Raw genomic sequence first — 12,749 nt, forward strand, 5'->3', positions numbered from 1 at the left:
GGATATACATTTAGTTCGAGCCTCTATTATGGGGTTTTTAAGTAGTTTCCATTCAGCTTGCAGACATTTCACTCTTGTGACTGTTCCTTTTAATTTCCATTTAACTTGCTTCCTCATTTTTATGTAGTCCCCTTTCTAGAAGTTAAATGCTACTGTGGTGGGTTTCTTTGGTCCCCGCCCTCCCCACAAGGATGTTAAATTTAATTACAGTATGGTCACTATTACCAAGCAGTTCAGCTATATTCATCTCTTGAACCAGATGCTTTGTGCCAACCGGATTAAATCAAGAATTGCCTCTTTCCGTGTGGTTTCCAGGACTAGCTGCTCCAAGAAGCAGTCATTAATGGTGTCTAGAAACTTAATCTCTGCATCCCATCCTGCGGTGACATGTACCCAGTCAATATGGGGGTAGTTGAAATCCCCCATTATTATTGACTTTTCTGTTTTTGTAACCTCTCTAATCTCCCTGGGCATTTCACAGGCACTGTCACCAGGGTCAGGTGGTCAGTAGTAAATACAGGGACTGATCCTTCACTATTTCCATGGGGGCAGATGGCTTCCCCAAAGGCCGGGGAAAAGAGAGGAGATGAGGTGTGCAAGGCCGGTTCCAAGGGTTTTGCCGCCCCCAAGCAGCAAAAAAAAAAAAAAAAAAAGCCGTGATTGCGATCTGCAGCAATTCAGCGGGAGGTCCTTTGCTCCGAGCGGGAGTGAGGGACCCTCCGCTGAATTGCCGCCGAATACCTGAACATGCTGCCCCGCTCTGGAGTGGCCGCCCCAAGCACCTGTTTGCTAAGATGGTGCCTGGAACCGGCCGTAAAGGTGAGGGATTTTTTCCATCTGCACACATTGGTCATCAGAAGTGGCCAGCTGCATGGGGAACAAAGCATTGTTTTAGTGAGTTCGCAGCATCTGTATGCTTGGGAGCTCCGGGAAGAATTTTCTGCATGGGACAGTACAACATAGCTCTTTGCTACACTCTGAGCCTAATAGCATAACCTAGTTCTCAGTTAAACTAGAAAATTCCAGTGAATCTCCAGTGCAAACCTAGTTTTGTAATCATACATTTGTGTGGAAAGAAAACTAGCTGATTCTCTATCAGCTGTATGCTATCTTTTTTAACCTACATCGTGGTAAAAGTAAAGCCTGGTCTACACTACGCGTTTAAACCGGTTTAAGGAGCGTAAAACCAATTTAACGCCACACCCGTCCACACTAAGAGGCCCTTTATATTGATATAAAGGGCTCTTTAAACCGGTTTCTGTACTCCTCCCTAACGAGAGGAGTAGCGCTAGTATCGGAATTACCGTATCGGATTAGGGTTAGTGTGGCCGCAGATCGACGGTATTGGCCTCCTGGCGGTATCCCACAGTGCACCACTGACCGCTCTGGACAGCAATCTGAACTCGGATGCAGTGGCCAGGTAGACAGGAAAAGCCCCGCGAACTTTTGAATATTTCCTGTTTGCCCAGCGTGGAGCTCCGATCAGCACGGGTGGCGATGCAGTCCGAAATCAAAATAAAAAAAGAGCTCCAGCATGGACCATGCGGATGTGATCGCAGTAAGGGCAGGCAAATCTGTTCTATCAGCGCTCCATTACAGAAGACGAAATTCAAAATCATTTTTTAAAAATCTCCACACAGATGCCATAGCAGGGACTCAGTGCACTGCTGCGTGACAAGCGTAACGGAAAGCCAAAGAATCAAATGGACGCTCATGGAGGGGGGACTGGAGTGGGGACTGGAGGACTCAAGCAATCCCACAGTGCCTGCAGTCTCCGAAAAGCATTTGCATTCTTGGCTGAGCTCCAAATGCTTCTAGAGTCAAACACAGTGTCCGCGGTGGTTCAGGGCATAGCTCGGCAATTTACGCACCCCCCCCACCCCCAGAAGTGAAAGGGAAAACAATCCTCTCTTTTACATGTCACCCTATCTTTACTGAATGCTGCAGATAGACGCGATGCTGCAGCAGTCAACACCAACATCCTTGCTCCCCCGCCCCGCCATGGGTGGCTGGCTGATGGTGCAATATGGCTGATATCCATCATCATCAACAGCCTATTGGCACACAGGGCAGTGCAAAAGGACTGGTAACCATGCCGACTAGCATTCAGTGAAGTCAATCATGGGCGCCTGTGTAAAAAGCTCCTGATTTTTCCTGGTAGATGGTGCAGTATGGCTGGTAACCGTCTTCATCACAGCAACAGGGGGCTGAGCTCCATCAGCCCCCGCCCTTCATGTGTAAAGAAAAGATTCAATTGTCCCTGGACTAGCAGCGGGATGCTGGGCTCCTCTCCTCCACACTGCTTAATGTCCTGTCTGGACTATCATAGCAGCTGGAGGCTGCCTTCTACTCATTTCTCACTAACAAGTCACTGTGTCTTATTCCTGCATTCTTTATTACTTCATCACACAAGTGGGGGGACACTGCTATGGTAGCCCAGGAAGGCTGGGGGAAGAACGGAATCAACAGGTGGGGTTGTTGCAGGAGCACCCCCTGTGAATAGCATACAGCTCATAATTTCTGCAGGATCTGACACAGAGCAGCTGTGCTCTCTGGTTCTATGATACAGTGGTTCTCTAGTACACTTGCCCATATTCTAGGCAGGACTGATTCTATTTTTAGATACCAAAAAGGAGGAATTGACTCAGGGAGTCATTCCCAATTTTGGCTTTTGCGCCCCTGGCTGATCTCAGCCAGGGGCACTTATGACAACAGCAAATGGTGCAGTGCAAAAGGACTGGTAACCATGATCATCTTATTACCAATTTATGGTATGGTAGATGGTACAGTATAGCTGGTAACCATCTCTGCTGTCATGCAAAAGCAAAAGCATGCTGCTGTGTAGCGCTGCTGAATCGCCTCTGTCAGCGGCATCTAGTACACATACGGTGACAGTCACAAAAGACAAAACAGGCTCCATGATTGCCATGCTATGGCATCTGCCAGTGCAATCCAGGGAAAAAAGCCGCGAAATGCTTGTCTGCCGTTGCTTTCCCAGAGGAAGGAGTGACTGACGACATTTACCCAGAACCACCCGCGACAATGAATTTTTGCCCCATCAGGCACTGGGATCTCAACCCGGAAATTCCAAGGGGCGGGGGAGGCTGCGGGAACTATGGGATAGCTACGGAATAGCTACCCACAGTGCAACGCTCCAGAAGTTGACGCTAGCCTCGGACCGTGGACGCACACCACCGATTTAATGTGTTTAGTGTGGCCACGCGCACTCGATTTTATACAATCTGTTTTGCTAAACCGGTTTATGTAAAATCGGAATAATCCCGTAGTGTAGATGTACCCTAAGAACGCAACAAAGGAAGAGAGGCAAACATTCTGTTTTCCCAAATGTTTTTGATTTGCTTCTTCTAAAATTTTAAAAGTGATATTAGTGCTCATGAATGATATCAGCATGATGTACAGGAAGGGAGGATAGAGAATATCACTGGAGACTGAAGTCCTCTGTTCACAAGAAGTATCGCACAAACAACATTGCATGGTTTTCTAGGTCAGGACTGAAATAAACAATTGGGGGAGAAAAAGTCACTTCACTTATGCTGCCAATACACCCCGGTCTCTTTATTGAAACCACCTGAAAAGGTGTCAATTGTGTTATGAACATAGATCCACTAGGGAATAAACTGTGAGGAACTCATTTCACATGGATTGTCAAAGAGCCAGCACCCTCATGATAACTTTTGGCAACTGGCAATCTGGATTGGATTAAATTGCAGGTTACCTGAAGGTGAAAAGTTAAAATGAGTGAGATAAAAACTGGAATCTGTCTGGCTGTGCAAACATGCTATCCTGATGAGTGGCTGGGTAATCTGCCAAAATCCTCACCCTCTCCCTCTTCCAGATGAATGCAAGTAGGAGAGTTCAGAAAAAAAACCCCCACCAGCTCCATTCTGCTCAGCTGAGCATCAGTAGCAGAAGTTCAAAGGAGAATCTGTCAAGTCCCAATCTGCTTAGTGGTGGCAGAAGCCACCTCTTTGGTACCCTGCTCCCATTGTTCACCTGACTTTGGCAGATGTAGTGCTTTAGCTATGGAAGGACCCCCACACTCCACCCAGATCCTTATGATCCTCTTGGAGAAAGGAAGGGGAATTTTCAGTGAACTACCTCAGTATTTGCAAAACTGCAACATATTTTGAAAGACCCAGTTCAATGAAAATGGAATTACTTTATATGATGGATGAATAGTTCAGAAATAACTTTCAATATTTAAAATTTTAAAGAATAAAATAGCTTATTGAAATAAGTATAGTGAAACACTGCAGTGTGTGCATTATTTGGCTAATCCACACAGACACACGCACGTTCAGCCTTTGACTTCTCTATGGTGTCTCAGGACAACTAAGGTATACCTATATTGGGACAATGTACACCATATACTTTAGTAGTACTACATAACACATCCCATTATCAAATCCTTAGCCCTTCCATTCCTTCATTAGTTTTCTTTTTTTAATGTAATTTAGCAAGCTCAAAATTTGTAAAGCAGTCTTCCTGGTTCACTTACTTACAGGAAGAAGTTCCCAAGTTGTTCATTTTTGTGTTTTTAAAATGCTTTCATTCTCATGCAATTAAAATGTAGAATGCTTTGTGAAATCCCTCTATTAACGATTTTATTGTGTTCTGCCATATCACAATTGACTGCACCCTAAAATTACTTATCTTTATAACTGTTATAAACCCCTAAAATGAACGCAGTTTCATATTCTATACAAAATGTAATAAGCCTTTGAGTGAACCTCTAAAAGGTCATGGTTCTTTTAAATAAATATTAAAACTGATGCATGATCTCAGCAAATTCTGATGAGAAATCTTTAACAATCACTTCTATTCAGTGTTATACAGACATTTAGATTTATTACTAGGGATTTCTATATACATCATTCACAAGTGAAAATCTAAAGCATGATTCCAAATTCTGAAGTCTTTCTCAGGAACCTGTTAAGGACCTTACCTTGAACTGATTCTACCCACAAATATCTCAACTAGCAAGTTAGAGAGAATGAAAAAAATTAGACCTGATCTCTTTTATCTAAGCTCTGTTATCTATAATAGATAATTTACTTAAAAACTTAGATTGTGGTAGTGGCCAACCAACTGTGTGTGTTAGCCAACTTAGCATTGTGTTAAGTGCTAAACAGCTGGATAGAAAATGACAATCCCTGCATCAAAGAGCTAAAACAAGATTTAGTAGGTAGATAAGGGTACGTCTACACTACGGGACTATTCCGAATTTGCATAAACCGGTTTTGTAAAACAGATTTTATAAAATCGAGTGTGCGCGGCCACACTAAACACATTAAATCGGTGGTGTGCGTCCATGGTCCGAGGCTAGCGTCGATTTCTGGAGCGTTGCACTGTGGGTAGCTATCCCGTAGCTATCCCATAGTTCCCGCAGCCTCCCCCGCCCCTTGGCATTTCCGGGTTGAGATCCCAGTGCCTGATGGGGCAAAAATCATTTTCGCGGGTGGTTCTGGGTACAGCCTCACCCCTCCCTCCCTCCCTGACAGCGGCAGACAACCGTTTCGCGCCTTTTTTGCTTGGTGAACCGTGCAGACGCCATAGCACAGCAAGCATGGACCCTGCTCAGCTCCATACCGCAATCGTGGATGTTTTAAACACCTCGCGCACTCTCGTGCAGTATATGCTGAACCTGGACCTTCGTACCGAGGCGAGTAAAGAGGCGGATACGGCAGCGCGGCGATGACAGTTGATGAGGACGTTGGACACAGAATTATCTCAAAACCGCGGGGCCCCGGCGCTTTGGAGATCCTGATGGTAATGGGGCAGATTCTATCCATTGAACGCACGATTTTGGGCCCGGGAAAAAACAAGCACTGACTGGTGGACCGCATTGTGTTGCAGGTGTGGGACGATTCCCAGTGGCTGCGAAACTTTCGCATGCGTAAGGGCACTTTCATGGAACTTTTGTGACTTGCTTGCCCCTGCCCTGAAACGCCATAATACCAAGATGAGAGCAGCCCTCACAGTAGAGAAGCGAGTGGCGATAGCCCTGTGGAAGCTTGCAACGCCAGACAGCTACCGGTCAGTCGGGAATCAATTTGGAGTTGGAAAATCTACTGTGGGGGCTGCTGTGATGCAAGTAGCCAAAGCAATCACTAAGCTGCTGTTACGAAAGGTTGTGACTCTGGGAAACGTGCAGGCCATAGTGGATGGCTTTGCTGCAATGGGATTCCCTAACTGTGGGGGGGCAATAGATGGAACCCATATCCCTATCTTGGCACCGCAGCACCAGGGCACCCAGTACGTAAACCGGAAGGGGTACTTTTCAATGGTGCTGCAAGCACTGGTGGATCACAAGGGACGTTTCACAAACATCCACGCGGGATGGCCAGGGAGGGTTCATGACGCTCGCGTATTCAGAAGCACTACTCTGTTTAAAACGGCTGCAACAAGGGACTTACTTCCCAGACCAGAAAATAACAGTTGGGGATGTTGAAATGCCTGTCGTTATCCTGGGGGACCCAGCCTACCCCTTGATGCCATGGCTCATGAAGCCATACACAGGCAGCCTGGACAGTGGTCAGGATCTGTTCAATTACAGGCTGAGCAAGTGCAGAATGGTGGTGGAATGTGCATTTGGCCGTTTAAAGGCGCGCTGGCGCACATTACTGACTCGCTCAGACCTCAGCCAAACCAATGTCCCCTATGTTATTGCTGCTTGCTGTATTCTCCACAATCTCTGTGAGAGTAAGGGGGAGACCTTTATGGCGGGTGGGAGGCTGAGGCAAATCACCTGGCCGCTGATTACGTGCAGCCAGACACCAGGGAGATTAGAAGAGCACACCAGGAAGCGGTGCGCATCAGAGAAGCTTTGAAAACGAGCTTCATCAATGGCCAGGGTACAGTGTGACTGCTGTGTTTGTTGATGAACACCCAACCCCCTTGATTGACTCAGTCCCTGTAAGCAACTCCCCCACCCCCTTCGAGTACAGCTTACTTATGCAAATAAAGTCACTCATTTAAAAAGCATGAATTCTTTATTGATTCATTATAAAAAGAGGGAGAGAAGTAAGGGTGTGCTTTGGGAGGAGGAAAGGAGGGATGGAGAAGGCCATTAAAAAAATAAAAATTCAGAGTAACGACATCCTTCTGGTTGGGCTGTCCACGGGGGTGGAGTGGGCGGGTGCAACGGAGCCTCCCCCCACGCGTTCTTACACGTCTGGGTGAGGAGGCTAAGGAACATGGTGAGGGGGGAGGGTGGTTATACAGGGGCTGCAGCGGCACTCTGTGATCCTGCTGCCGTTCCTGAAGCTCCACAAAGACGCCCGGAGCATGTCAGTTTGATCACGCAGCAGCCCCAGAGTTGCATCCCGCCACCGCTGATCTTCCTGCCCGCCACCGCTGATTTTCCTGCCGGTCTTCCTGCCGCCACCTCTCATCTCGGTTGTCCCTCCTGTCCTCACGTTCATCCCTCTGTCCTCACGTTCACTGGCCTCTTTCCTGTAATTTGAAAACCACGTCCTTCCACTCATTCAGATGAGCTCTTTCATTGCGTGTAACTTCCATAATATCCGAGAACATCTCATCTCGCGTCTTCTTTTTCCTCCGCCTTATCTGTGCTAGCCTTTGGGATGGAGGAGGGACGCTATGAAATATTTGGCAGCTGCATGAGGGAGATAAATATTTAGAAAGATACATTTTACAGAACAATGGTTATACTCTTTCACAGTGAAAAGCACTATTCACCTTACATAGCACATGTGTTTTCCCTACAAGGTCGCATTTTTTCATCTTAATAGTGCCTGCTTGCAACTCTTGGGTTACAGATCTCAGACACAGGTCCAGGCATCAGGATTCAGCTTGCATGCGGCCATGGTAAGCCACTGTCTCAGTGATTTACCCCTCCCCCCCCAACGCATGGCCAATTCCCCGCCTGCTCCCCGCTAATCAACCACCTTCCCCCTCCCCCCCACCCACTGCTTGTCCGGTAGCTTGGGGAAGATCGCCTCGCCGGTGACCAAACAGAAAAGATCATCGGCATTTCACTCCTCCCCTCCCCCCGCTTCGCTACGTGCAGGAAAGTGTTTTTTTTTTAAGCTGCTGCATTCCAAGACCCCAGTAGAAAAATGGCCACCCCCCCTTACTTAAATTCCTGATTTCTAACCAGGTTATCCTGAAACGATATCACTTTGCTGAGGATAACAGAACAAGATAAAGAGCGCATGCTTCTTGAATGCCAGCAGTCACCGGGACCATACGCCGCTATGCTTTGCCACGCAATGATACCTGATTACTTGCTACATGCATGGCATGGTAAAAGTGTCCTACCATGGTGGGCGGAACAAGGATGCTTTGCCCAGAAACCTTCTGCAAAGGCTTCTGGAGTACCTACAGGAGCGCTTCATCGAGATGTCCCTGGAGGATTTCCTCTCAATCCCCGGACATGTTAAACAAACTTTTCTAAAGTAACTATACTGTCTGCGAATGCGTCCCAAGTCCTCAGGGCAAATCAATCATTAAAAAAAGGCTTGCTTAAAAAACACTGTTTGCTATTTTGCAAAGGTACACTCACCAGAGCTCCCTTCCATGGCGTCATTCTCTGGAATAGTTGCTTGTGAGGGCTGGGAGCAGGGTAATTCCGTCAGGGTGATAAAAAGCTCCTGGCTGCTGGGGGTCACGGAGTGCTGTGTGCTCTCTGCGAGGTCTTCCTCCTCTTCTTCATCTTCATCTTCCCCGTCTGACATGGCAGAGATTACAACCCCCACCTCGGAATCCACGGTCAGGGGTGGGGTACTTGTGGCGCAGCCCCCTAAAATTGCATGCAGCTCAGCATAGAAGCGGCATGTTTTTCTCGACCTGCCCCGGACCTTCCGTTTGCTTCTTTGGTTTTCTGGTAGGCTTTGTCTGAGCTCCTTAACTTTCACTCTGCACTGCACGAGTCCCCTGCTGTGGCCTTTATCCGTCATAACTTAGAAATTCTTTCAAATACTTTTTCATTTCGTCTTTTGGAACGCAGTTCTGTTAGCACTGAATCCTCTCCCCATATAGCGATCAGATCCATTACCTCCCGAGCGGTCCATGCTGGGGCTCTTTTTCGATTCTCAGAGACTGCATTGTTAACTGTGCTGATGAGCTGTGCGTGGTCACCTGTGATGATGAGCTCTCCACGCTGGGGAAGCAGGAAATGAATTTCAAAAGTTCGCGGGGCTTTTCCTGTCTACCTGGCCAGTGCATCCGAGTTGAGAATGCTGTCCAGAGCGGTCAGTGGTGCACTGTGGGATAGCTCCCGGAGGCCAATACCGTCGATTGCGGCCACACTAACCCTATTCCGATATGTTAATACCGATATTAGCGCTACTCCTCTCGTCGGGCAGGAGTACAGAAACCGATTTAAAGAGCCATTAAAATCGATATAAGGTGCCTCCTAGTGTGGACGGTTGTGGCGTTAAATCAGTTTTAGGCTCCTAAAACCGATTTAAACGCCTAGTGTAGACCAGGCCTTAGGCAAGCAAGTAGGCTTGGGGGGGGGGAGGGGGAGTGGGAGTGGGGAGGAGGCAAACAAGCTGAGAGAAATAATGGGGTGTGTGCAATTCTTGGCAGTGATAAATACTCTCTGTTTGCCTAGCCATTATCAGGATTGCCATCTTCTGTGTGCATGACAGGGGAAGTGAGCTGGGAGGAGGATAAGGGTGGTGGTGTTTTTATGGATTTTGACTAGGATTTTCCCAGTTGTAAGGGATAGCATGGGAGAAAGTGCAAGGTGCTTGTAGAAGAAATGGAGAATCAGGTGATTAAGGCTGGCATCCTTGGTGGAGCAACGGTGGTGGGAGCTAACCTCACAATAAGAAAATAGGGCGGATAGGGAAGGCATATGGTGAGGGCATGAGACAAGAAGTTTGTGTTTTGATGTGGTGGAAAATGGGGAGCTGAAGGAGGGTCTTAAAGGAGTTGGGTGGGTAATATGGTCTGAGTGACAAGCTGGAAAATTGTCTTTGAATGACTTGAGTGGGGACGTTTCAGAAATTGTGTGAGATGATCAAAACTTCAGCAGTGTGGGCAGAGAGGAAGAGCCTAGTTTTGGAGATGTGGAGAAAAAAGTGGCAAGATTTAGACATGGCTTGGGGGTATGGACCAGAGAAAGGGCCAAGCTGAAGCCAAAATATAGACTTGAGTGACAGGTAAGATGTTGCATCCACCATGATTGGAGGGGTAGGAGGGCTTTGGGGAAAGATCAGGGGCTCTTCAGTGGGACTATGTGTAGGTGTAAAGTTAAGCACATGGCAGGTCTTTGTAGAATTGGATCCTTAACTATTGTAGTAGACAGAAAATTCCTCTTGACCAAATGCAATTTGTTTACTTTTTTTTTATTTTACTCAGTTTGGTCAGTGAAACTACCATTCTGTAACTTTAGCAATCCTCCTAGCCTGTTACGGGCTGTGTGCATGTGTGTGCACATGTGTGGGGTGCAGGAGCTCATTGTCATTCAACGCAGTTCACTCTACGGGACAAGAAATCCCTTGCAGAGAAGGACAGGTGGAACTCCAGGGATATGTTGGCTATTTGGTGTAACTTGACTGACTTGAAAAGACTTGTGTCCATTTGCTCCATGGCTGACTTTTAGCTCCCAGGCTGTAATATTAACATTTTTTTTCTTTTATTTATAGTCCATTTCTACTTGTTGATCTTTTCCAGTTCACATGAACACTGCTCTTTTTGTAGATTAATCCAGTGTGCAAGAAGACATTTAAATAAATCACAACTTCACTTACCTTCCATGTGTGACTCCCTCTCTGCTCATGTAACAAAATAATTTCTATGGGCGTTTATGCAGTTTAACATGGGTTATTTTTTGGATGGCTATAGATATGTGTAGTCAATCTGTTTGGGAGTTGGTGCTGATTTACTACCATTGGAATTAACTGTGCAGCTGCTGACGTTTTCAAATGGGACGTTGAGAAATTGCTTGCTCATTCTGGGTTTATGATTTCCTAAACCTGTAGCCTTCTGGATTAGGTGTTCAGAACACACATTTTGTTGAGGTCGAATATTCTATAAAAGCTTTCTGTAGAAACTAGAAAAACTGTTGACTATCCTTTGCAATCTAGGCTTATAGGTTATGCCATGGAATGATCAACATTGCATGTAATATTCCATAACAGTAATACATGGCTATTACATATCTCATTTACCATAATACATGCAATAACACCCTGTGCCGTGTAGGCTTGCATGGCCATCCGTCACTGTCAATCTCTGAGGGCGGCCACACCTCTTTGCTGTCATGCACCTAGAACGGCAGTCTGTACAAGGGGGGAATTAGCTGTCTCTAGGGCTCAAACCCACAGGCAGGGTAGAGCAGCGAACAACAGACTCTTTTCCTTGCCTTTTCAGTAGGCTGTGCTTTGACATTCTCTTGTCTAGCCACCTCTCCTGGATTAGCCTTCACCTTGAAGCTCATATATGGGCATTTCCTTCTTAGGTGCCCCATCTGACCACAGGCAAAACACGCCTCTTCCTCTCCTGTTCTCTCCACATGATGGACTATTTGGGCTTCCTTTCCCCTACCCTACCCTAGTAGGAGCACTCCTTTTTCAGGTGTCCTCATTGCCTACAGGCATAAAACTGCTTTGACCAGGCCTCCTGGCCCAGGTACCTCTTTTCCAGTCTCGCTCCCTGCAGCCTCTACTAACTTGTTCTCACAGGAGCTTAAATAAATAGAGCTACTGTTCTGCCACATGGTTGTGCCAAATAGTTTTGCAGGTACACCTAGGCTTCCCCCGTCTCTGCTGGTTCTCCAGTAGGGCCTGGATCTGTCCCTGCTTTTGTCAGTCCTCCTCTGCAGGGGTGGAGACTCTGGAGTCCAGCCTGGGAAGATATAAGTGCCCTCTGCAAAAACGCTTCCACATACTGCTGCTCCATTGTCTTTTCTTTTTTTCTTTCCTGCTGTGGCCTTTTGCTCTCCCCTTGTATCAGGGGTAACAGCCTCAGACAGTTTTTCGCAGTCTACCAGTGTCTTTCAACCTCCCCTATAGGGGCAACTATGTGCCCACATTCTCCACCAAAAGTTGTGGGGTGCACTCACTGCTGGTGGCACCTCCTATTGGCCACTTTGGGGATTAGCTACAGCCAGGCATTGTGCCCTCCTCTGGCAGTGTCTCTCTCGTCATCCACTTACCCTGTGGACCCCTCTCACTCCAGGAACTGAAGTTTCCTCTTCGTGACTCAGCACTCTGGCTAGGTCACCATACATGTTCCCCAATTCCAGGGTATCAAAGTCCCTCTTGACAACTGGAATCAGGCTGTTTTCCTGATCTTTGCCCCACTGGTGCCATTCCCTCAGCGGCTGGTAGGGGGACCCGAGCCCGCCATCTATTCTGGGTCCTGGCTACCCCATACCTTTGTGCTTTTCCCCTGAGCCTTGCCTGCCTCTCTGGCTCTCTCCCTTCTCTGGGTTTTCCAAGCCACACTCCCTCCTCCAGGAGTAACCAGAGGCTATTTGCCGTTAGCCCTAGACAATCCTCCTTTCTCCCAGGGAGTGACTGCAGACTCCTTCCCTGAAGCCCCTTCAGGGAGCCTGGAAGCTGGCAACAGAGAGTAGAACAATTCTAACCAAATCAAGTTCCCGTTAGCTCCCCAATCATAACTGCACTGGAGCCCATTCTCCTGCAAGTTCCTGTTGCAGTGGGGTAACGTATGGCAGTCCTACCAGCCAGGGGCAGCAGGTTTGTAGAAATTTTGGTGGTGCCCAGAACGCCCAGAGCCCCGCCCCCACT

This window comes from Mauremys mutica, chromosome 1 (genome assembly GCF_020497125.1).
Source record: "Mauremys mutica isolate MM-2020 ecotype Southern chromosome 1, ASM2049712v1, whole genome shotgun sequence".
NCBI lineage: Eukaryota > Metazoa > Chordata > Testudines > Geoemydidae > Mauremys > Mauremys mutica.